The sequence below is a fragment of the Polypterus senegalus genome, chromosome 4 (assembly GCF_016835505.1).
Source record: "Polypterus senegalus isolate Bchr_013 chromosome 4, ASM1683550v1, whole genome shotgun sequence".
Lineage (NCBI taxonomy): Eukaryota > Metazoa > Chordata > Cladistia > Polypteriformes > Polypteridae > Polypterus > Polypterus senegalus.
In genome coordinates, this window is record NC_053157.1 from 205195088 (window position 1) to 205221394 (window position 26307).

Genomic DNA, 26307 nt, shown 5'->3' on the forward strand with positions numbered 1-26307 from the left:
TTACAAATCATAATGTATTCATCACGTCCATGCAATTCTATTTAAATAACTTACACAATTAGGGGTTTTCTATGTGCAAAACAATAATAATAATTAATACAGTAATAATAAAAAGTGCTTTTGCCAGGGTGTTCTCCACAATTCCGAATGGTTAAGTGACTCTACGTTGATCCAGGATGAGTAAATATGGGTGCATCCTCGGCACTGTCCTTAATCCCAACTGGAGTTTGATTACTACCTTACACCCAACAAGAGATCGAGTAGTCTCCAGTATCCCACATGATTTGAATAAAGAAATGGATGGAGGGCTAATGTAAACTATTGAAATGAGTCAGACTACCATTTGACACACTATAAAACAAAATATTCAGCACCAACTAATACCTGTTCTTTGATTAAAAAGAAGGTTTAAGGAACAAGGTTTTAGAATTCAGTTACTTAAAGGAAATTAATGTCTAACCAAACTAGGTGCTACTGAAATGACTTTCAGCATTGGGGTACCTTTAAAACATTAAACTTTAAAAGGTAGAATCCCCTCATGATTTGAATGTTTTGTTTTGATTTCTGCCATTTGGCCACATCATATCTTCACATTGTGGAGTCACAGAAATGTAGCTATTGCTTTATCAGCTCTAATTTGGAATAGTGAACTTCTCTATTTCTTTGACTTCCTGCCAAAAGCATTAATAGGTTAAAATTAATTCAAAAAGCTGCTGCAAACGCAGTGACATACAACAGATGCCAAGATCACATAACATGACAAATAGCTAAACGACAGTTACTTCCTGTTCTATGTCAGAATGGTTTTCAAGACCCTAACATACTACTCACCTACAAATCTCTGAGCCTGTGAAACAAAATTTACCAGACTACTTGTCTGCACTGCTTATCTGTTTTGAATCTGTGAGAGAGCTGAAATCTTGTGTGTCTTGTCTACTTCACTTACCCTCGGCAGCAGAAAATGAGCCCAAAACTCTTTGACATCATGTTATTGGAGTGTTCATTGAAAGTACTTTACTTCCTTACAATCCACCAATCAATCAGTCGCTATCTGATTTTATGTAGCATACTTCAATAAGGACCTCACAAACCAAACAGGAGTGCAATTAAAAGTAACAACACAAAATGCAAGATCTTCCAATATATAATCAATTATAAGAAAGCAAGTGGAAAAGTCTGCATAAGATGACCTAATAATACATTCAACAGAGTTACTTAGCCAAACCCATTGTGCCAAGGATGACATGGTGGCCCAGTATAGCAGCATGGTAACTTCTTCTAATTCCCATCAACATGAGGGTTAACTTGAAGTTATTTGGTGATTTAAACATGGTGTGAGATTGTGCTCAGATTGGTCACACATTGGACAAGTGTCCTATTCAGCATTAGTTTCTGCCTTCTGCCTGGGATTAAATTTTCCTCTTCATAAACCCTTAATTGATAAAATGAGTTCAGAAAATGGAAAAAACAAAAGCAAATTACTTGTGGACATTTTTTACGCCGGGCCACTATTGACGACACGGAGGTGGCAGCACGTTAGAATAATTTGTTCTACCATAATTTGGCTTAAAGTATTTAGGGCGACTCCAGAACTGCCCAACGTGAGAAAATATACTGCATATGCGGTCTTTTGAGAGTGACAGAGAATTTGGTTGGCTGGTAATTAATTCCTAAGAGCCTTAAAGCAGATTTTTTGAAAAGAAACTCAACAAAGCTCACAAAGGCTTTATGTTAAATGTTATTTATTAATTTTAATTCAATAGAAAAGTTTTTGGGAGAAAAGAAGGCAACATTTCACGCTGACATTGTAAAAGATAAGCATAAATCTAGCCACATCAATAGACCAAATGGCCTTTTCTTGTTGTAAGCTTTGATTTATACCATCCATGGGATATGCTTGGAAACGCCTCATTTTAGCACCTTCAACAATAAAAATAATGTATGAAGGAGCATTATGATTCCCTGCCAAACCCGATCTTTCATTCTGCATTCATATGAATTAAATCAGGATTAATGATATGCTCAACAATTCTTATTATTCCCAGCCTAGTGCCTTTTCATAACAACATGGTCCCTGTTCATGATAAATTCATTTTCAAACTTAGCAGTTTTAATATGAATACATATGCAATGGATCATTAGATATTGCAGGCTTTGAATGTTTTCCAGGGTAATTAAGACTAGTTAATGCAAAACTGCAATCGCAAGATGATCATTTCACATGAATGCGAACAACGCAAAAAATGTGTTTTGCTGCAAAAAGGTAAGGGGTGCCGAATAATGCTCAAGCCCGCTGATGGTGATTGATTTATTTGAACTAATCATTTCCAGCCTGTTTCAGTAAGATATGCGTGCACACAAGCGCATAGAAGTGAACTTGCCGCCAAGAAGGCAGGCAGGCATCTTTGAGAGGAGCCAGAGATGCAACATCTGCCCAGACACGACTGCAAACACTCCACATTTTGTTCCTGTAACATTTATAAAGAAATTGTGACATTAGCTACGAGTCAAGATTTTTGGGAGCAGGCTTTATCCCCGGAGCTCTGATTCTAAATCGTCTTGTTATTTCTGTTATTTATTTATTTTTAGGGAGCAAATGATTTTTAAATTAGGCTCCAACTGAGAAACTAAAGACTTCAGCGAAAGCTGGCGAGCTTTTCAACCTCATTTTTAAAACTTTGGAGTGTGGTTTGCCACTTGTCGTTGGGGTTTAATTATTTAATCAAATGCACACTTCAGTTCAGGAAGCCAAATCAAAAAATGAATGACATGAAAGGTGTTTTTGTTAGATTTTGTCTTTCATTTCATTTCCTTTGTTAGCTGTGGAGTGCTGCAGGTTTTTTGCTACTCAGAAAATATCTTACTTATCCTTTCCGGGTTCTTCATTCTCTAGACACAGGGTATTAATCTCTCTTGTTTTTACAAAAGCACAAAATACGTTCACTATTTAATTTTACCTTTCCAGCTGTACATACAGATGTGGGCAAATTTGTTGGTATCCTTACAGCTCAATGAAAACGTGCCTCCTGAAGAGTGATTAAATGAAAAGCAATTGTCCCATGTATACATAGTATACTACTATGCCTTTAATATGTCATTGAGTAAAGCAAAGCAAAGCAAATGCGAAAATAGATCAAGTATTGCTTATTTAACAAAGATATTTCCAAAATGGCCTGGGCACATTTGTTGGGATCCCCAGAAAAGATCATAAATAATTGAATTAGAGTGGTTTTACAAAATAGCTTCTCCTTTAATTAGTATCACACATGTCTCCAATTGTGCAAACAGTCATTTAGTCTATTTAAACAGAGAAAAATCATCACTCTGCTTTTTGGTATCATCATGTGTCCCACCCTTAATATGGACCACAGAAAGCAAAGGAGAAAGTTGACTGAGGAGATCAGGAAGAAAATTATAGACTAGCATGTTAAAGGCAATATAAAACCATCTCCAAGAAGCTTGATATTCCTGTGACAACTGCTGCAAATATTACGATGTTTAAGGTCCATGGCACTGTAGCTAACCTATCTGGATGTAGGAAAATCGACCCCAGAATGGGCAGAAGGATAATGAAAATGGTAGACAAAAAGCCGAGGACAATTTCCAAAGAGATACAAGCTGAACTTCAAGGTCAAGATCCATCATTACCTGATCACACCATATGTATCTTTTTGAGTTACAGTTACATTAATGTAAGAAGACCCAGCAGGACTCTACTGTTGAAAGAAAAGCATATAAAAGCCAGACTAAAATTTGCTAAAATGCATACTGATAAACCTCAATTCTTCTGGGAGAATGTCCTTTGGACAGATAAGACAAAACTGGAGAGTTTTGGCAAATCACATCAACACTATGTCAACCGATGAAAAAAATGAAGCTTTCACAAAAATGAATACCATACCATAACTACAATGAAACATGGAGGAGGCATGGTTGTATTTTGAGGCTGCTTTGCTGCTTCTGGCACAGGGTACCTTGAATCTTTGTAGGAACAATGAAATATCAAGATTATCAAGACATTTTTGAGTGAAACATACTGCTAAGTGCCAGATAGCTCAGTCACAAGTCATGGATCCTCCAGAGGGTTAATGACCCAAAACACAAAGCTAAAAGCACCAAAGAATGGCTAAGAACAAAACATTGGATTATTCTGAAGTGGCCTTCTATGAGCCCTGATTTGAATCCTACCAAACATCTATGGAAAGAACTGACACATGCAGTCTTTCGAAGGCCCCCTTCATTTCTGACACAGCTGGAGCAGTTTGTCTAGGAAGAGTGGGCCACACTACCTTCTGACAAGTGCAGAAGTCTCATTGAGAGCTCCAGGAATTGCTTGTTTGCAGTGATTAACTGTAAAAGTGGTGCAACAAAATATTAGGTCCCACCATTTTTGTCCATGCCATTTTCATTTGTGTTATTACTTGAAATATTCTGTTGAAACAAAATGCTAAAGCAAAATCTGATTTTTTGTTGTATAAGAAATAGAGAATGATGGGTGTCAATTATTTTTGTTAGTTTTAAGTTATTTCAGAGACAACTGTGGGTTCTTCTTTTGTCGTGGACGATTACCAACAAATTTGTTCATGTCTAAAGTTCTGGTAGCAGAGTTTCATTGAAGATGGATTTGTCTGCAAGAATATAATATTCCTTCCCTTTCCCAAAAAGAAAGATGCTGGGATAAAATAATCTATGCGCTAAAGTCTCTGAAAGGTTAATTTCCCAGGGAATCTTTTTCAACAAGTTTGATCCTATGGTATAACTCCTGCCCATGGCTGCAAAAATTAAATCCATCAATCCATCCATCTGCTCCACCTACCTTTATCTATTGCAGAGAATACATGGCAAGAACAGCCCAAACTTTAAAAAACAGGTCACCAATACACAAAAAATGCACTTGTACTTGGCTAATTTAAAGCCACAAATCAACTCTTTGGTCAACCTTGTATTTAGTGTAGCATGACAACACACTGGATACCACTGCTGCAATGCAGTTCTTGGAGACTAGGTTTAAATCTGAAACTTGTGTTTGAAAATGTGCTGCTGAGGGCCAATTATAACTTATGCTATAAAAGTTTGGTGTAAAACTGAAATACGTTACGAAACATCCCCAAATGGCATATGCACTAACTAGTTTTTAATAATAATATGTTGCTTTTAGGTGGTTGCACAAGGTTCCTGCCAGCTTGGAGGCAGTGTGGCATCAGTGCCTTGGATGATCTGTTTTGGTATTCTGGCTTCAGATTGTTCCAAAATTTTGAGTCTTGCTTTGATATTCTATCTTCCAGCTTTTTCTACTACCTGCAGCTCCATTAATGCATAGGAAATATGGTGTCTCCCTTACATTTCCTTTGCCATATCATCCTCTTTTCTGTCTTGTTAGTTTCTTTTCTCATCTCAGAACTCCTGTATCCCATTATGTAAGGCCTCCTATAAACCTGCAACGTTCATCTTTCTGTGGTCTTAAATCCTTAGATTATATTTTCCTTTATGCTGGGATACAGTTTTTAAAAACATCAAATTTCCATCAAGAAATCCAAATCACCGGTTTACTCAATTTAAGTTTGTACACAGATTGTATTTTACTCCTCATAAGTTACATTTAACAAGCCTTAGCACAGATACTCTCTGCCACTTCTGCCCTTTTGATGCCCTAGGGATATTTTTTTATGTATTGTACATTGGTTGTGTCCTACTGCCCTGATTTTCTGGTCTAAAATATCTTGCTCACTTAATTTGGTGCCATCAGTTCCTATTCCTTGCCAAATATCCTTATGCTCCTGGACTCGTCAGGCCTTGCTTTGTTGTTACACCAGCATAAATTCTTAGGTCAGCATTTAATTTCTATCTCTAGGCAATGTAGCTGCTAAATATCTTCTTGCTTTTAGGCAGAGGACTCCTGATTTATTTATATTGAAGAGCTGGTTGTCTACAGTATCTTTTACAACCTGATCCTTTTGGAATTATATACATCGTGGATTAACGGAGCATCCTACAAACCATTCATATGAGTCTGCTGCTTTCGCAGTTAAGTCTTTCATATGCAGTGACTTATGATGCAGGCACTCTCTTGGTCAAGTGTGGTGGTGTGGACTGGACATGGGAAAGGTTTGGGGAGGAGGTGATGAGGGGCAACATGTGGGTTTATATTACATGTTGATTGTTTATTATTTTCAGCTTTTTTCAAGTTGTCTTCTCTTCACAAATCCAAAGGACATATTTTAACATGTGCTCTCTTTTTTAAAAAACACATATATTACTGTATTTTGACACCATCACAACATTGCCTTGTTGTTTTCAAATTGAAACAGCCATATTGTTGGTGGTTGTTGATTTTCTGCCTGTCTTACATGTGTTTTTGTTATATTAATGTTATTTAAGATTACTGAGTGCATTACCCTACTTCCAAGATTTAGTTCAGTTGCTTTGTTAAGTTAGGACATTTGTTTGTGTACTTCTCAATCAGATTCACATTTTTTATTTCTGGTTTTGTATGTCTTTACTTTCTAAGTCTTCCCAATATTTTGACCATCCACCATTCACCTGCACTTAATTCCAGCCTTTTCCTAAACGTTATCTCATTCTCTAGTCAAATAAAACCCTAACTTGCTTCTGTGCATTTGTTCACTATCCTTCCCATGCCAGAGGTTCTGCTTCCACTCCAAGTTTTTTTCCCAGTTGATTCAGTTGTTTGTCAGGAGTGAGTTTTTGCTCCTACTCTGTTCAATGCTTGTATGGACTGGGTGTTGGGCAAGGTTGTGGGGTCCAGCGGTTCTGGGGCATCTGTTATTGAAGAAAGATTCACTGATCTTGATGACGATGCTGTGATCTTTGCAGAGACAATGGAGGCTGTGATCGGGACTCCCATGAGAGTGAGTGAGGAGTCGGAGTGTCTGGGCTTGCGAGTGTTCTGGATAAAAACCAAGATCCAGGCCTTCAATGACACAGCTATCAGCAGTGTGTCTGTCTGCGGAGAGAATGTCAACCTCGTTGGGAAGTTTACTTACCTCAGCAATGACGTTCATGTCTCTGGTGACTCTTCCTATGAAGTTAGTAGATGGACTGGGACAACATGGGTGGGTCATGAGGTTGCCTGACAGCAGTGTCTGATGCTCCCGATATCATTGCAAAAGGATGAAGATTCAAGTCTTTAGATTCCTGGTGCTTCCTGTATTGCTATATGGTTGCAATACATGGACGCTGCCCAGTGACTTGTGACAAAGACTGGTCTCCTTCAGTACTGTGTCTCTTTGCAAAATCCTTGGGCACCACTGGTTTGACTGTGTAGAACGAGAGGTTGCTCACAGAATTCCAAATGAGGCACATTACCTGCATTGTGAGGGAGCGTTAGTTATGGCAATACGGCCATGTGGTGAGATTTCCTGAGGGTGATCTGGTTTACCGGATCCTCATTGTTGAGGGCATAAACAACTGGACCAGGCCAAGTGGATTCCCACAAAACATAATACCTGACAGCAGAAGATAGATGGTTATTTCCTGTGGGTGGGACTGGACCACATGCCTACCTGGGGGGTTGCCAATGGGTATCCCAAGTTCTTCGTTTGGTGGGTGCGGCAACACGCTATACCAGTGCATGCTCCCCAATCTGACCTTACCTTCTCATGGCTAACTCTAAATTGTCCCAATATGATTGACTGTGTCCTTTATTAGTTGGTTGGTTCCTTCAGTTAGTCCACTCCTTTCTACCTTAAAGAACCCTAAAAAGTGTTTTCAATTAATTGTTCTGAGGATTGAAAATATATTGCACGTAATTTCTGTATTTTCTTCTCAGAAACATTATTCCACCGATTTTTTTTGCAGTTATCATCTCAAACTTATCTATGTGATTTAGAATGTACAACACAGTAATAATTTGCATATCCAGTCACTTAGTTCTTCAATTCTACATAATGTACTTTCTTCCTGCTGTGCAAAGTTTTTAATATAATTCCATCAACTTTCTCACCACATCCATCATTTACTAGGTATGGACTCCTTTTTGTGCCGGCTGATCACATCTCACCAGATATTTTAGTGTTTTTTGACATGATAGTGATCATATGGCATTGTGAGATATGAACCTGGACTGTGCTCATGACTTTCCTAGTCCTGTCATCTTCTTATCCAGGAGACTCCTTAGGGGTGGCCCATCCTTTGCAATTCTTAGCTTCTGTGTTCACATTTTGCGTGCTGCGAAAGTTTTAGTGCTGTTGGAATTTGGATTTTTTCCAGTGATTGAGTAACCCGTCTTTTTGTTATTTGAGCATCTGCTGGAATTCTGACCACAACCTTTGACTTCTAATTTAATACCATTTTTTATAATTTTATTCCTACATCTGAATTTTCCTGGCTTTCTTCATTCAAAATTACTAATGTAACTTTCTTTTTCTTTGCTTTTTAAGATGAACTTATCTGTGGACAATCAGACTTTACTTATGAATTTGTGAATCACGGCCATTATGAGTCCATTTCAAAATAAGCATTGCCAGACAACCTAACAGGGTGGCCAGCTTTATAAGCAATAAATAAATGAAGATAAAGCCATGGGTGAAACTCAGGCTCATGTTTGACAGGCATTACCAAATCTTCAGTCTTTGTCTTTTCTTTATTTTAATGCATACATTTCAATTTTGTGAAATGGTATGGCACTACATCTTCAGTCAACTGGCACCAAGAAACTAAACTCGCTAATCCAGATATCAATAATGCAATCCTGCAGGGTGAAAAAATTACATTTAACTCTCAAGTAGCACGCCTATAATCTTGTATAGTTAATACAATAAATACTACAAAGTAACAAAAAAAATGTTTAACAATTTTTTGTGTAAAGCTCCTCCGCATTCCATGCACTGGAATCCATTGTCCCACAAGTGCTGCTGTAAATGAAGGAAAGATATAATTTCATTAATTAAATGAATTTAGCACTGAGAAACATTGGCAATATTGAACAGATCTTGTTTTCTCCCTCATGCCCATTAAATTTCTGACCTGACCTACCCTTGTAGCATTGGGCGTATGATAGAAACAAGCCCTTGATGGCTGGGAAGAAGATGCAAACTTCAGACTGTGATCTGGTTAAGATATCAGTACAATTTCCTAGGTAACATTTTCAATAACTGTGCCAACAAGCTGTGGCTCAAGCAGTTTCATTCAATTTATTCCTAAATGGTGTCTTTACATTTATAAGCACAGAGTGAAAAACACGATTTCACATATGAAATAGTTATATATATATACATATACATACACTAGCTATGTAAGCCTGTGCTGTAAAAAGCCCGGGTGCCTAGAAACTATTGAAATCGTCAGAAACAAAATTGAAATGCAGAGTCGGCAGTTTTGTTTTTCGTATGTGCTTGCTCCCTTTTCTATCAGTGGGTAAGTAAGTTTCTCTCTTCTTGGAAGTTTCGTTTTGCCGATGTGCTCGCCTCGCTTATGTATTAGTGGCTAAGTGAGTTTGTCTTTTGTCGGCAGTTTCACTTTGGCGATAAGAGTTGCCTTCTTTCAGCTTCATGCTGTAGACTTGTACTACGGGTTCTTCATTCTCTAGACACAGGGTATTAATCTCTCTTGTTTTTACAAAAGCACAAAATACGTTCACTATTTAATTTTACCTTTCCAGCTGTACATACAGATGTGGGCAAATTTGTTGGTATCCTTACAGCTCAATGAAAACGTGCCTCCTGAAGAGTGATTAAATGAAAAGCAATTGTCCCATGTATACTAGCATGCCTTTAATATGTCATTGAGTAAAGCAAAGCAAAGCAAATGCGAAAATAGATCAAGTATTGCTTATTTAACAAAGATATTTCCAAAATGGCCTGGGCACATTTGTTGGGATCCCCAGAAAAGATCATAAATAATTGAATTAAGAGTGGTTTTACAAAATAGCTTCTCCTTTAATTAGTATCACACATGTCTCCAATTGTGCAAACAGTCATTTAGTCTATTTAAACAGAGAAAAATCATCACTCTGCTTTTTGGTAGCATCATGTGTCCCACCCTTAATATGGACCACAGAAAGCAAAGGAGAAAGTTGACTGAAGAGATCAGGAAGAAAATTATAGACTAGCATGTTAAAGGCAATATAAAACCATCTCCAAGAAGCTTGATATTCCTCTGACAACTGCTGCAAATATTACGATGTTTAAGGTCCATGGGACTGTAGCTAACCTACCTGGACGTAGGAAAATCGACCCCAGTATGGGCAGAAGGATAATGAAAATGGTAGACAAAAAGCCGAGGACAATTTCCAAAGAGATACAAGCTGAACTTCAAGGTCAAGATCCATCATTACCTGATCACACCATATGTATCTTTTTGAGTTACAGTTACATTAATGTAAGAAGACCCAGCAGGACTCTACTGTTGAAAGAAAAGCATATAAAAGCCAGACTAAAAGTTGGTAAAATGAATACTGATAAACCTCAATTCTTCTGGGAGAATGTCCTTTGGACAGATAAGACAAAACTGGAGAGTTTTGGCAAATCACATCAACACTATGTCAACCGATGAAAAAAATGAAGCTTTCACAAAAATGAATACCATACCATAACTACAATGAAACATGGAGGAGGCATGGTTGTATTTTGAGGCTGCTTCTGGCACAGGGTACCTTGAATCTTTGTAGGAACAATGAAATATCAAGATTATCAAGACATTTTTGAGTGAAACATACTGCTCAGTGCCAGATAGCTCAGTCACAAGTCATGGATCCTCCAGAGGGTTAATGACCCAAAACACAAAGCTAAAAGCACCAAAGAATGGCTAAGAACAAAACATTGGATTATTCTGAAGTGGCCTTCTATGAGCCCTGATTTGAATCCTACCAAACATCTATGGAAAGAACTGACACATGCAGTCTTTCGAAGGCCCCCTTCATTTCTGACACAGCTGGAGCAGTTTGTCTAGGAAGAGTGGGCCACACTACCTTCTGACAAGTGCAGAAGTCTCATTGAGAGCTCCAGGAATTGCTTGTTTGCAGTGATTAACTGTAAAAGTGGTGCAACAAAATATTAGGTCCCACCATTTTTGTCCATGCCATTTTCATTTGTGTTATTACTTGAAATATTCTGTTGAAACAAAATGCTAAAGCAAAATCAGATTTTTTGTTGTATAAGAAATAGAGAATGATGGGTGTCAATTAATTTTGTTAGTTTTAAGTTATTTCAGAGAGAACTGTGGGTTCTTCTTTTATCATGGACGATTGCCAACAAATTTGTTCATGTCTAAAGTTCTGGTAGCAGAGTTTCATTGAAGATGGATTTGTCTGCAAGAATATAATATTCCTTCCCTTTCCCAAAAAGAAAGATGCTGGGATAAAATAATCTATGCGCTAAAGTCTGTGAAAGGTTAATTTCCCAGGGAATCTTTTTCAACAATTTTGATCCTATGGTATAACTCCTGCCCATGGCTGCAAAAATTAAATCCATCAATCCATCCATCTGCTCCACCTACCTTTATCTATTGCAGAGAATACATGGCAAGAACAGCCCAAACTTTAAAAAACAGGTCACCAATACACAAAAAATGCACTTGTACTTTCTCATTAACTTGGGGCTGCCTTGCCGGCTCTTTGAGCTTCATGCTGTAACCTCACACTTACACATGTAGACATTTATATATAAGATATAAAAAAATATGTATAAAGGAATGCATCTATACAAATCAAAATGCCCTACATCTATATAGTAAAATGAAGAGGTGTTACTGTATTTTAATGCTTAGTTTGCCTACTTAACACAATCAGCATTGAAGGTACTATGTTATATGAAAACTTTATTCTATGAAACCATGAAGGAAAACAATCAGAATTTGACATGAATTAATATTATTAAGTTAAATGATAAAATAAAAATATACTACAAACAGGGCTCTAATGACATCTGTGCTCCTTCCACCTGTGGCTATAAAACAAACAATTTGGATAAAAAATAAATACTGTGACTGGACCATGAAGTAAATTCAGCACTAGGGCAAACTTAGCAGATTGGCACTGTTTTTTCACAGGGGAACTCATACATGATTACAATAGAAATAAAGTCCACATTATCTTTAGTTATCAATAAATATGATCAAAAGTGCATAAGCTACAGATAACAGCAGAAAGAATTTCATCCTGCACAATGCAACATTGTAGGATTGCACTGTAACAATCCAAATGCATTCTTCTATCAATCAAACACCTACAGTACCTGTAAGGTGGCATTGATATTTTTTGTTTTTCATTTGCTTTTTAAAACCATTGTTGTAAGATCATTTTCAATTATATTCCATACCTGGGACAACCTGTAGCAAAACTGTTCCTGCATTTCACTTTGAGTCGTCTTCTCTGGGTGTATTTTTGATGTTGTTGGGTGAAACTTGATTGTATGTATTGTGACACTGACGAGATTGTTGCAGTGATAAATTCGTGACAAGTTCCCTTTAGTATAGTGTCTAAAAGTACAATCAATTTGTAACAACTGTTGCATACACTGTTTTTTTCAGTATGGACTTAATTCTTGTGCAAGGTATAAAAAGGCTTAAGTCTACAAGGAGAATACCACCCTGTGAAGTCCGCCTGTATCAAGCCTTCATAGCCGATTATTTTAGGATTGTGGCCAAAAGGAAGCACTCTGGATAACTATGTCAAAGGTCAAAATCAATTTAAGATGTGAACATTTTTAAGATATAACCTCAGAGGTCAAAATTCAAATAGGTAGCAACTTTTATGAGTTATGTTTATCGGGGCTGGCCTTCTGTCAAATGGGAGTGGTGAGCTGCAAAGTCTATTTTGGGATCTCAGTGTCTTCTCAACCACTTGTGTAACAGTTATGGCATTAACCTCTAAAATTATACGGGCAGCAAATGAACAGACTTTGGACTCACTGTGTAATGAGTTTATTGTCATATATACATAAACTTATACATACACTAGAGCCCATTTATTATTTAAAATGGCCACAATTTTGATCACATCATGGATGTAGGAACCTCTGTTCACTGGATATGGTAGCCCTTATGTGCCTCTTTCTTTATACATCTTGTGAACTTTGTTTGTTGAACTTTCTAGCCCTTACATCTCTCTTTCTTTGTACTTCTTGTTTCTTCTTTTCATCGGGCAATTGCACCCTCTTGTGGATGTTGGACAAAATTACTCCCAAGCTTGGATATTGGACGTGTTGCTGTTTTATATAAACCTATATACATTTCCTGGTTTTGGTTATTTTTATTGTTATTCAAGAGGATATTAGTTGATTATTTCTTAGTAAGAAACAGTGGATCGAAAATACAAGCCAGACAGATTTGCCCAGAGGGGACTGGGCAGTCTCATGGTCTGGAATCCCTACAGATTTTATTTTTTCTCCAGCCGTCTGGAGTTTTTTGTTTTCTGTCCCCCCTGGCCATTGAACCTTACTCTTATTCGATGTTAATTAATGTTGATTTATTTTGTTTTATAACTGTGTCTTTCATTTTTCTATTCTTTAATATGTAAAGCACTTTGAGCTACTGTTTGTATGAAAATGTGCTATATAAATAAATGTTGTTGTTGTTGTATTTAAAAGAGCAACAGATTGTTCTCTGTATCTGAGAGTTTGAACCACTGCAAATCGCCTAAATACTGATAATTTAATTACTTGCATGAAAACCCTAAGCGAAAACGCTCTGGCAATCGAGAGGAGAAAAATCTCTAGTCAACAAAGACTTCCTGTGCTCTTGGGCCACTGATTATGCATCTCCTAGTTGGTTGCAACAATGCAGTCAAACTGTGATGAGCCATCGAAAAACAAAATTAGGTTTCGTAAATGAGGTAATTTAATGTCTTTTTATGGGTTTCTTGCACACAATACATGATGCTTAGTTATCAAAAGAGAGACTGTGTATTGAACATTTGTGTACTTTTAAATTTGTGAGTTTTGTCACTTCTTAAATAACCGTTGCTGCTACTTTCAGAATTTTCTTTTATTAGGCTGTGGAAAGTGGAAATCTCAGCAGTCTACAAACTCTTCTTGTGTCTGTGCTGATTTCCTGATGTTCAGAAAACCGACAAATGGACATTTTAGGATTCTAGACATGTGTACATCTTTTTGTGACTTTGTTAAATTGCCATTGGAAAAATAAAAATAAGTTTCCTTTAAAAAATTCAAAAATATGAGGAATACTGGAAACCTGCACATAAAGTGAGACTGGGATCAAAGTCAAATTTAGTTCTCTGGACCAGCTAACCACCTCACCACTATGTTTAAAAATATGTGTGATAAAAATAGTTGATACTGTCTAGCAAGCTAAGAGCACACTTTCATTTTAGAATTTAATAAATGTTACTTTTGGTAAAAGCAGCTATATATTCTTTCAGCCAATCAGTGACTTCCAAACAATCAACATAGCAGTGAGGGGTTTCATTATTGGCCATTGTTAGCCAAGTGCTATATATTTATTTATTGCTGCTTCCAATTGTATACTGCACTCTAAATTTGCTTCCATCACTGCAATGCTTTGTGTTCTGTCAGCTCACACATGCAACTAACCTGTGGTATAAGCTATTACTGCTGACAAAGTAAAGTTTAAGGAGGCAGGTTGATGTATGTTATTTGCTATTTACATTTGATGTCTGTGTGGAACTGTTTAACACTAGAATTACCAGAGCCTACGAAAAAACTCATAGATCCGGCCCAACTTAAATCCGTTCGCACCTCTCCGCCAGTGTCCTTTGTCCTGTAAATGTGCCGATAAAGACAAGCAGCCGGCTATTCCATCACCCCACCAACTTAGAACGTGCACAATCTTCTCCACGCTCATGCCTTGATTGATTATCTGGGAGTGAAGTTTTAGAGTGGAAATAATAGATTGTTATTTGGAACACACACATTTCATGTGTGTTCTGTTTCTACAATAATCTGTGTAAACACATTGTTAAAAAGTTTTTCATATTTTAGTAGTAAATGACAAAATGTAGGCATAAACTGTATAATGTATGAAACCTGAAGTCCAAAGATCAAATAAACACTTTCACAAAAGGTTCAAGGAAAAGACAGCAGCTTCTGTGGCGTAGTGGTAAGATTTGCTGGCTTGTAATCAAGAGTCTCCAGTTTGATCCTGACTCGCTCCTATATTTGTCATTTTCAATAGTTAGCTGCTCTTATTGTTAATATTATAGAGTACATGCATACACTTGGTTTGCACCTGTAACACACAGGGTTCATTTATAGAACTTGTAAAAATTACCTTTTTTTTTTTCACTTTTATTTTCTCTAAATCACTATAATGATACATACTACTGTCCCCCAAAGGGATCTGACACTGTTAGTTTTTATTTGAAACTGGGAATAATTGGAAATGTGAGTGGTGTTTTGAGACAATGGAACTGGACATTCTCTTATCTGGAAGGATAAAAGCTGACACACAGACGCTGGCGAATCTGCCTTCTTCGTATCTCACCATCACTTGATTTTTTTTTATTCAGTTTTATTGAGTGTTCCTGCTCACGCTGAATTAGTATGCACCTTATGGTCTTTGATGTAAAAAAAAACCAAAACAAAAACAGAGAGAGCTTTATATGATATTTGGAATTATTCGTTTTATGACCTGTATATTAAACTTTGTAGCACGAATGCAACATTATTCATATTCATTCACATAACATCTTGCGGTTTGTAATTGGTGACTGCGTGTTTTTTCCCCTGATCTTTCCAGTCCCCATATGTTGCTGTATGCTGTTTCTTTTGTACTCCAGGACATGCAGAGGAAAGAATAGTACAGAGCAGTAGGTTCAGTGCTATATGCAATCATCAGATTCAAATGTTAACAGTTCACACACACGCAAGGATCGTCCTTCCTACATTTACAACGTGTGTACGTGTTACAATGTACACACTTCTCTGTATGCTGTGGTTTCTATTACACACCTGAAAGAAAGAGACAATATATGTGAAAACATCTTCGCACTAATGCAATATTTTTTGAAAACAAACAGTTTCAGATCGGGTGTGAATTTAGGTATGCTGGCGCTGTTACTGTGTGTCAGCTTTTATCCCTCCAGATAAGAGAATGTCCAGTTCCATTGTCTCAAAACACCACTCACATCTCCAGTTATTCCCAGTTTCAAATAAAGCTTACAGCGTCAGATCCCTGGGTGGTGGAGGGTATGTATCGTGATTGTGATTTAGAGAGACTAAAAGTGAAAAAAACGGTAACTTTTACAAGTCCTATAAATGTACACTGTGTGTTACAGACGCAAACCAAGTGTATGTGTTTACCGTATAATATTAACAATAAGAGCAGCTCACTACTGAAAATGGCAAATATAGGGGTGAGTTGGGATTGAATCAGAGACTCTTGATTACAAGTCAGCAAATCTTACCACTACGCCACTGAAGCTGTTGTCTTTTCCTTGAACCTTTTATGAAAGTGTTTATTTGATCTTTGGACTTCAGGGTTCATACATTATACAGTTTATGTCTACATTTTGTCATTTACTACTAAAATATAAAAAACGTTTCTGTTTTAACAATGTATTTACACAGATTATTGTAGAAACGGAACACATGTGTTCCAAATAACGATCTATTATTTCCACTCTAAAACTCCACTTCACTCCCAGATAATCAATCAAGGCATGAGCTGGGAGAAGTTAATGCACATCCTAAGTCGGTGGGGGAATGGAATAGCTGGCTGCTTCCTGCTTGTCTTTATCGGCACATTTACAGGACAAACAACGCTAGCGGAGAGGTGTGAACGGATTTAAGGTGGGCCGGATCTACAAGTTTTTTCGTAGGCTCTGGTAATTCTAGTGTTATTGAGGTCTACATTGTTGTAGATAATAATTTTATTCATGATTGTACCTCCTTCTTTCTGCTTAGTCCAGATTTTTATTTAAAGTATGTCATTATTAGACATTAGAAATGTATTTTATTATTGAATTTTTAATTAAATTTTAGTTTATTTGGAGAAAGTAGGTAAATAGAACCAGCTTCTCGGGCTGAATGGCCTAATCTTGGAACAAATTGTGCTAATGTTCTAATGTAGTGTTTTGTGAAAAATTTTAAATAAATATATTGCATTTTTGGAAAAAAATTAAAAGACCACCTTTTTTTAAAAAACTCCCACTTTTAAAATGTAATCATCATTTGAAAGATATGTAACATTTTGATAGCAACAGGCCTGAATCAGCACATTATCAACCTGTATTTGTCTAAGTTTTGTAAAATACCATCAAGTTGAGATTTATTGGCTCCTAGAGTTCTACTATGTGCCACACAATTTGGTAACTTATTCCATGTGTTTATGATTCTCTGCATTAAGAAACATCTTGTAACATTTATAATAAATTTATATTTCAACACTTTTTATTTGTGCTGCACTATTCTCGTTGACAATTTTTTTTTAAGTGAGAGATGGCATCCATTTTAATAATTTCTTTTACAATTTTAAACATTTTATCACTTCCTTTAAAAAAAGTGCATAACCACTGGAAGAGAAACAAGTTTAAAAGTTAAGAAAAAGAAGTTAATTTTTATTAAAGTGGAAATGTGATTAAATGAGTAAAGAAAAAATCAAGGAAACTAAACTTACATTAAAAAACATTCTGAGTTGAAACATGGTCTCACAGATTAGTCTTCTGAAAATTATTGTGAGCATCAAGGAAATCATTAAAAAGTTGGGTTATGTTTTTTTTTTTTTTTTAGTACTGATGCAATGATCTGAGATACAATTGGTCACATTTCTTTTGTTGTTTTCAGTTGAAGCATAGGCAAGGGATATTTCTTGTGTATGGTCACACAGTATCAGTAGCAGGACTTGAACCCACATCCCCGGAATTTAAAGTCAAAATCTTTAAACACTATGCTACAGTGCCTGCCTTGGTATGTCCCAGAGCCTGTTCTACTCTTTCCCTTGGTGAGAAGCAGAAGTGTGCTGTCAGTTCAGGCAGAAAGGCTCCCATTTCACTTAGAGGGACATACAAAAAGCCCAAAGGAGGAAAATGGAAGTTAATAGATTATGTATCCAAGTAATTCAAGTTTCTTATCCATAAAAACACAAGATTAATGATTTTACTTGGTCATAATTACAAAGAGTGCCAAATAAGGAACAGAAAAAACTGATACTTTTTGGGTAGAGAATTCCTTTAAATTTCCCCAATAATCTTGAATTCTACTAAGACAATAGATGGATTCATTAATTAGGGGGTTAAATGTATATTTAATCATTTAATTTTTAATCATTTCTTCAAAGTTAAGAAGAGATTAAAAAATTCTCCATACAGCTAGTTTTTGTGTCGTGATTAGTGTTAATTGACTACATTCACCAGCATTTTTCACAGTGAATATGTTCCCTGATGACGTTTAACTCCAAATTTTTTTCTGGAAAATTGCCATGTGGCGTCTAAGACGAATATTTTTTACCCGTGCCCTATTAACTTTTGCATAGCCAACATGATATTACAGAGGTGTAGCTGCCATGTGTAGAACTTTCATGCATGCCTAGACATTGTGTTGATGTGCTTCACACACTTGTGAAGTTAAGATCTGGAGCCTTGTGTATAAAGGGCAAGTACGCACAAAAATGTTCCTTAAGCCTGTTTCCACTCTGAAATCGCGATGTATAAAACCTAAACTTGCCATAAAGCCATGCACATTTTCATGCTAGCTAAAACCCTGGCATGTGTAAGTTCTCAGCTCGGTTCTGCAAACTTGTTCCAGTGTAGTTTCCCTTTCTTTTTTAGATCCACATCCATATGCAGCTTTATAATATACACTGAAATTAATGCATGTTGTTTATTAGCTTAAGGCATCTGATTGTAATTAACCTGTAACAATATTATGGTCCACGGAACGGCCAAACTATTCCAAATACCATAGCTGCTTTAGCGTTGTTACTCTCACTGCACCTTCCTCTTCTTCTTCTTTCAGCTGCTCCCGTTAGGGGTTGCCACAGTGGATAATTTTTTTCCATATTACTCTCACTGCACCACTCAGAGTATTTATAATCACTATATCTGAATGTGAATCACAGCTCTACAGCAGCTGATCGGAAAGAGAATTATCGGTATACAGCATCAAGCACATGCTGCCTCAGCCATGCTGCCTATTTGCACTGCTCTCATACGGCAAAGGCTTCAGGGCCTTTCCTGTACTGACCTCGCTGTTCAGAAACAGTTTCATCCCAAGAACTGTAAACGCAATCAATCGGTCCATCAAGTGCTCCTTGTAGAACTGTTTGAACTCATAAGTACAATAACCTCACTGTAAACTTGCAATACATCTATACTAATAAAAGGCAAAGTCTTCACTCACTCACTCACTCATCACTAATTCTACAACTTCCTGTGTAGGTAGAAGGCTGACCCCATCTTCACGAAATTTTGTAGGTGGCTTCCCTGCGCTAACCAAAACTGATGTACGTACTTATTTCGGTGGTATGACGCCACTGTCAGCCGCCATATTGAGCTTTCCAACGTCACTAATTCTCCAACTTCCCGTATAGGTAGAAGGCTGAAATTTGGCAGGCTCATTCCTTATAGCTTACTTACAAAAGTTAAGCAGGTTTCATTTCGAAATTCTACGCGTAACAGTCATAACGATCAACAATGTCCGCCATGTTGAACTTTCTTATTTATGGCCCCATCTTCACGAAATTTGGTAGGCGGCTTTCCTGCGCTAACCGAAAACAATGTACGTACTTATTTCGGTGGTATGATGCCACTGTCGGCTGCCATATTGAACTTTTCAACATTCTTTGTTACTTATGGGCCCATCTTCAAGAAATTTGGTACGCGGGTTCCCAACACTAACTGAATCCTACTTACGTACATATATATGTCCATAGCCTGCAGCTCGGTCACCGTGTGAGGCGGCGTTGGGTCCCCCATCCCAACGCCTCCCACATTGTTGGCTGCCTGCCTATATAAAGCTGTCCGTCGCTCCAGTCTCTGCATTCCCTTCCTTGCTTCGCCACGGGAATCACGTCTCCCTGCTGATAACTACAGCCTTTTTATTTAATCCATGGCTTCTCCACTGTTTTATTGTTCATTTATTACGATTATAGTTATTGTGTAGGTATTTTAGACTTACTTTACATTGTTCAGGTACACATTTCCTTTATCATTCCAACCGTACCCCCCATCAAAGAACTGTCACTTACCAAGTGGTTTCCATGCCCGGAGATGGCACCTACCTTTTCCATTCTCTTTGTTACATATTGCACAGCCATATCAGACTCACTCTTGATATCCGGAGGAACATTGTGTCTTATGTATTGAATGACTGGGACAGGTTCAAGGTGTGGACTGATGACAGTACAGGAGATAATTATACTACACAGGAGTACTATAAGAGTGAAATGCTTAAGCCCTTCACCTATGGTTCTGCATGTGAGTTGATGACTGCCGCTGAATTGTTCAGTTGCCGCTTTCAAGTGTACCAAAATGGCCAAATATTTTACACCTTTCAACAACCGCCAATGCCTCTTAAACATCTTAGATTCACAGGTGACGATTGCAGTAGTGGACACTTTGATGTTTATGAATATTTAAACTCTCAAAAGCTGGATGTGAAGTTATCGATGAAACCGGTTGTGTACTTACAACGCTTGACAGATGCCGAATGTCTCTTCAACACAAGTCCTACAAATACTGTCGTAATTCAAACAAACCATGAAACTCAAACCGATTATGACAGCAGCAATCCAAGCTGTGAGATTTGAAACAAGATTACTTTTCACCTGGCCAAGTGTATGTTGAATTCTCAAGAGTAAGCTCAGCGCACAGCTTGGTCATATTACAACCAGAGGGCCGAACTCACCATGTGGTATACAAAGAGTTCCTTAACAAATAATTATTGGTATATTTTCCCTCAGTTTTAAAAGGTTGAATTTTCTTCTTAATAAAAATTTGAAGGCAGTACTTCGCCGCTGCAAAGCGCGGGTATTTTGCTAGTTTATAATATTGTACAACCTGAGCCACTTTAGTGCGTAATTACATATAATGACGATATCATTTTTAAGATGAAATGCAGCAAAATATGTTTATTACATTATACAGATAAAATGTTAACATCATTTAAATAATCTATATTGTTAATAATTAAACATGTGAGGACATGGTGTTGCAGCGCTAATAAGGAGCTGGCGCCCCGTTCAGAGAATGTTCCTGACTCGCGCTGTATTCTTGCTGGGGCTGGCGCGACACTGGTTGGAGAGATGGATAGAATAATTAAACATGTACTATGAAGATATTTCAATGTTCCTTAAAGGTTTTGAAGAATCTGAGTTCTAAGCTTACAGATGGCTTATCATCTATTACTGAAATGATTGTGTGGCAATTGGGTACTTGGAGAAAGAAAAAGAAGGACAGGAATTATTTCATCGAAGGTTGTGCACGGAGCAGCAAGCATCTTGCATGAGGCAGGAACTATCTCTGGGTGGGGCGCCTGTTTGTCACTATCACTGCGCCACCGTGTTCCCATGTTTAATACATGCTTTAATTCCTATCATCAAGTAAATGATAACAGAAATTTCGAGATTAAAGTTGACATTTCAAGCTTTTTTCCAACTGTGTCTTTTTTTTTCTGTGACACTCAGATGGTGGGCTATGACTCGCCTTTTCACGGCGACTTTGATATCTGACAACTTCTTTTTTATTTCGGGCACTGTGTGACTTTGTGAACTTGAATGTCGAGTTTCACTGCCACTCTATATCACTTGATCAACTTCCCTTTGTTTTTTACAGAATTCACTAAAATTAATCTATTTTCCCCCATGCTTTTGTCATTGTCTTTTCACAGAATGCTGAGTTTAAGGGCTATTTATATTGATTTGCATATTCAAAGAGATGTAATTCTGGGAGGAGTTGGGGAGTAGCAGCAGGCACGTGCACATGCGTTACTTTTCACACTGAAAGGAATTTATGTAGAACATGGAAGTTGGCGTATACACAGGGTGCTATGCATGAGGCCCCTGATCTGTAGTATACCTGGATTTCCAAGCTGCAGTATTTTCCTTTGAGGGGTATTTGAGTCCTGCCACTAGATTTAAAGCATCAATCTCTGCACACTGGCAACATAGCACCACTTGGATAATTTGTATGCATAATTAGCTATGTGATAAGCTACAATCACAAAATAAGCTTTAAAGGAGGTCCCCCTCCCCTGTTAGAAAACACAGGAGGCCATGTGAAATAATAACAACATAAGATTTATTAATGTTTATAAGCCACTTCTTCTTGATGGAAGGAAGATGTGCAAAGCATCTGCAAAGATACATATATACAGCTGTGCCCATGGCCAATATGAGCCCCAAGTTTTTAACTCACAATGAGCACAATGATATTTATTTTATTCACTTATGGTCATTTGTTGTATTTTGTCTGTAGTCTTCATTCCATTTGTGTCTTTAGTTGTCTGAGGAATGGTGGCGCTGCGATAAACATTGTTGCCTCACTCATTGTTGCCTCACTTTATATTTTTGGCCACAGTAATCAGTTCAGCATAGCTGACAGATGCTTCCCAGTCCAGCATAGCTGACAGATGCTTCCCTTACCCTCAGGGACACTTAAAAGATCATAACACCATTATAATTCTTTGTGGAATTTAGCAAAGTTCCTAAAACATTTCCATGATTTTGCCAAACTCATTGTGAAGTGAACTCTGTGGGGTTTGCTCAGCACTAGTTGGGACACAAGTGAATGAATTAATTCAGTTTGGCACATTATTTGTATTTCTTTTCATGATCAGAAAAGGATGTAAACAAACCTGAAAATCTGTTTGAGTTTATTATAATAAGAGAAATATATCTAGAAAGTCAAATTGCAGTGTTATGATATGTCAAAAATTATTAACTCATCTTTTTAGGTGCCTTTCTCCATTAATGTGGATTTTAGCCATGTTTCATTGTAAAATGATTTGCATATACTTTGTATTTTAACAGAGGTTGGTCTGATTTTAATACCACTGCTTCATTGTTCCAGGAACTTGGGTTGGATTGATGCTCTAGTCAGTGTCTTTGAGGTATGCATCCTTCCTCCCCATGTCTGTCATATTTGTTATATTCATTCCTGTAATAGACAACCTTTATTTAACAAATCCAACCGAATAAACTTAAGTTCAATATGACAAATGCTAACATATATACAATTGATTGGGCTTATACAGGCCAAGGTAATTTGCATAACACAGTTCTGTAACTACGTTACATCATTTTGCGCCAATCATGGTAGACAATTTAGTCCATCTCATACCATATACCTTGTGTAGGTAGGAACTGCTTGGATACTACAGCTAATGAAAGGACTTAATTACTGATCATTTGATCTCACTGTTGCAGTCTTGGAAAGATTTGTTACATAAAAAAGATAAAGCATAGAAAAATTCAGAAAGTTCAGAAAATGCATGGATGGATGAATGAATGAATGTTCTGAGAAAATATATTTTGCTCTCGTCTCTGGGAGAACATCCACCAGTTTTTTATGCTCATCGTCTATAAATGTCTGCAATCCTTTTATTTGCATTAAGACAAAGAGACAATTTTTGCTTGACACCATACTTAGTATCCTTATAAAAGTAATTTAATATATTTCAGTAAAAACACTGATAATTATTTTTGTAGATAAGTCATATTTCAAATCAAACCTTTCTGTGGAAGATCCTTTTATGCGCAGATAATCACAACACAAGAAGTGCTTGTAATTATCATCTGATTACTCGCAATAGCTCATTTCTAAAGATTCTGGGCGGCACTTTAATAATCAATACTTTTTCAGTAAGTTGCTTGATTAACTTTACCAGTAAGCATCAAATGAGTAAAATACTAGTTTCATGGATGTTTCTATTAAACATTTGGTTATAACTATAACAGTGGCATATGTATCCACTGAACATGTTGCATTAAAGTGAAACACTCTGATTCACTTTACAATGTCTGCAAAAATCTAGAATTACACACAGAAAGACAAAGAAAATTCAGCAGTGTAGTCAGCTTAGTACAAAGTAAGAAGATTACATTAAGCTAATTGAAATGGTTATTTTTCACCCGACAAACACTTACTCAGGTAGTGTTTTATAGTCTTTCGATAACATAAGTAACACAAAGGCTTCAAATGTGCAAAGTCATTACTTAGTAATTTAATGGAAATGTTTTATAAACTCTTTGCTTGTTGTTTATCATGTCACCCTTGTTACTTCTTCCTATAAAAACACTTGTAAATGTCCACCTGCTCGATATTCTCAGCACATAAGGAGCGAGTGTATAATTTTCCTGCATTAGGCTTGTCACTTTCTCTCATCCACTTCACGTATTTTTTATTTCAGAATATCAGTGTTCTCTCCATATATTTATTGGTAATTAAATAAATGGAGATCACACAGACATCCTTGTGGCCGTATCTCGACATTATCATTGTCATTAAATGTGTTTATGCTTACTTGTAAGTTTTAATTAAATCGAATCAACGTTCAGTCTGTCAATTTGTCCGACTAGCCTATTTGTAAGTTGATTATATAGCAAAACCTTTAAATTCTCTTTTCCCCACAAGGTTTCAATAACTGGAAGTGCAGTGATAAGGAGTACATCAGGTAAACTGATTTGTGTTTTATATTAAAAAAAAAAAGAAGTTATGTATTTTAAATCATCCTTGTTTATCATCGTACCAGAAAGTGGCAATGCATTGCTTGTTGGTCGCACGTTAGTAAGAATTTCAGTGTACTTTACTTTATGCTAAATATCTCATTATATAACTAAGTGTTGTGGTTTAGTGATGAAAGATGAATTGGTATAATATGTTTTTCACTTTCATTTTATTTTCTGATGTAGAGTTGACATCTTCTATCGATCTACAGTGATATTCATGTTAGTTCTCATACGTTTCAGTCAGTTTAAATTTGCTAACTACAGATATATTTTATATTTTTCTGTATTTGTATGTTTATATTGTTAACATACCCCATGAAGACAACTCCAGCTTCGACTGTGGTGGTACACCGATTCACAAACATCAATACCTATCCAGTGCACTGGAAGAGTTGTATCTTCTGTGAGTAACCTGCACAGCTTGAAAACAATGGCAGCTATTGTACATAATTTAATTATGATGTTTCAGATTGGAGGAACAAAGTATAATGTCTGTTGTAAATTTACATATATTTATTTGCTTGGCAGATGGTCTTTTATAAAGTGACATACAAAAGAGGTGAACAAAACTGAGTCAACATCAAATTACAAAATTAATCACAAATAGAAAGCTCAGAACAGAAATGGTTTGCTAGTTACAATTTCTAGATAATAAAAACCTAATGGCTCAGTTAGTCAGAAATTCACCAAAAAAGAAAGTTTTCAAAAACTTCTTAAACACATTAAGAGAGGCAGATATCCAAATGGTGGTGGACAGCATTCCACCATCCAGGAGCTAAACATGAAAAGAGCCTGTTGTGAATCATTCATAGAAATTTTTGCCTTGTTCTCGGAGGGGCAGGGCAAAAATTTGGGGAGTAATGCCAACACTAACCACCTCAGCACCCACTATGTGGAAAGAGAAAACACGAAGTAAACCAAACAATGAAGAAATAAACCACACAGCTTGCTTTGATAAAAGTCACTGGCTACCTCTGAACAATTCTGTCTCTTTGTAACAATGAAATAAAAAGACAAATTGCATTCCTGTATAAATAAAAATCATGGCTGAGTAAAAGCAAAATAAAAAACATTTCTTTGGACATATAAACAAAGATGATGTGCATCAACTCTAAAGGCAAACCAAAATCTAATGAAATAAAAGTACTAAACTTTGTTTTAAATAAAAAAATATTGCTGTTGTGTTTCAGACAAAAATTGTAAAATTTAATTAAGCAGTTAGTAATTTTTTTTACTACTTGTCACTGTGTGTATCTACTCTAGTGCTTCTGCTGCTGAAATAAGTCTTGTAAAAATTTCAAGATGGCAAAAAGTTATTTGCAGATTTGCAAACCATCAAGAGCAACCTTATCACAAAATGCAACAAACAATGTCCGTGATTGATATCCAGGAGAGAGATTGGTTCTCTTGGATTCTAAATGACCCTCTGGTTAACTGTGGAGAGTTGGTAATTTAGCGTCTGATTGTCTGGAGACCATTGAAATACGTCCTCTGATTGGCAAAGATTGCTGACAATCAACATACAGGCGTGTAAGGCAATCTGTTGACCAAACAAAAAAAAGGAGGGACAATCTAAACATGTAGATTTCAAAGAGAACCAAACAATGGAGAAGTGATATATAGTATATGGATAGCCCCAGTGCATAGCTTTTATGTGGAATTTCATGCACATTGATATCGGAAACTGATCCTTTATTAATAACACCATAA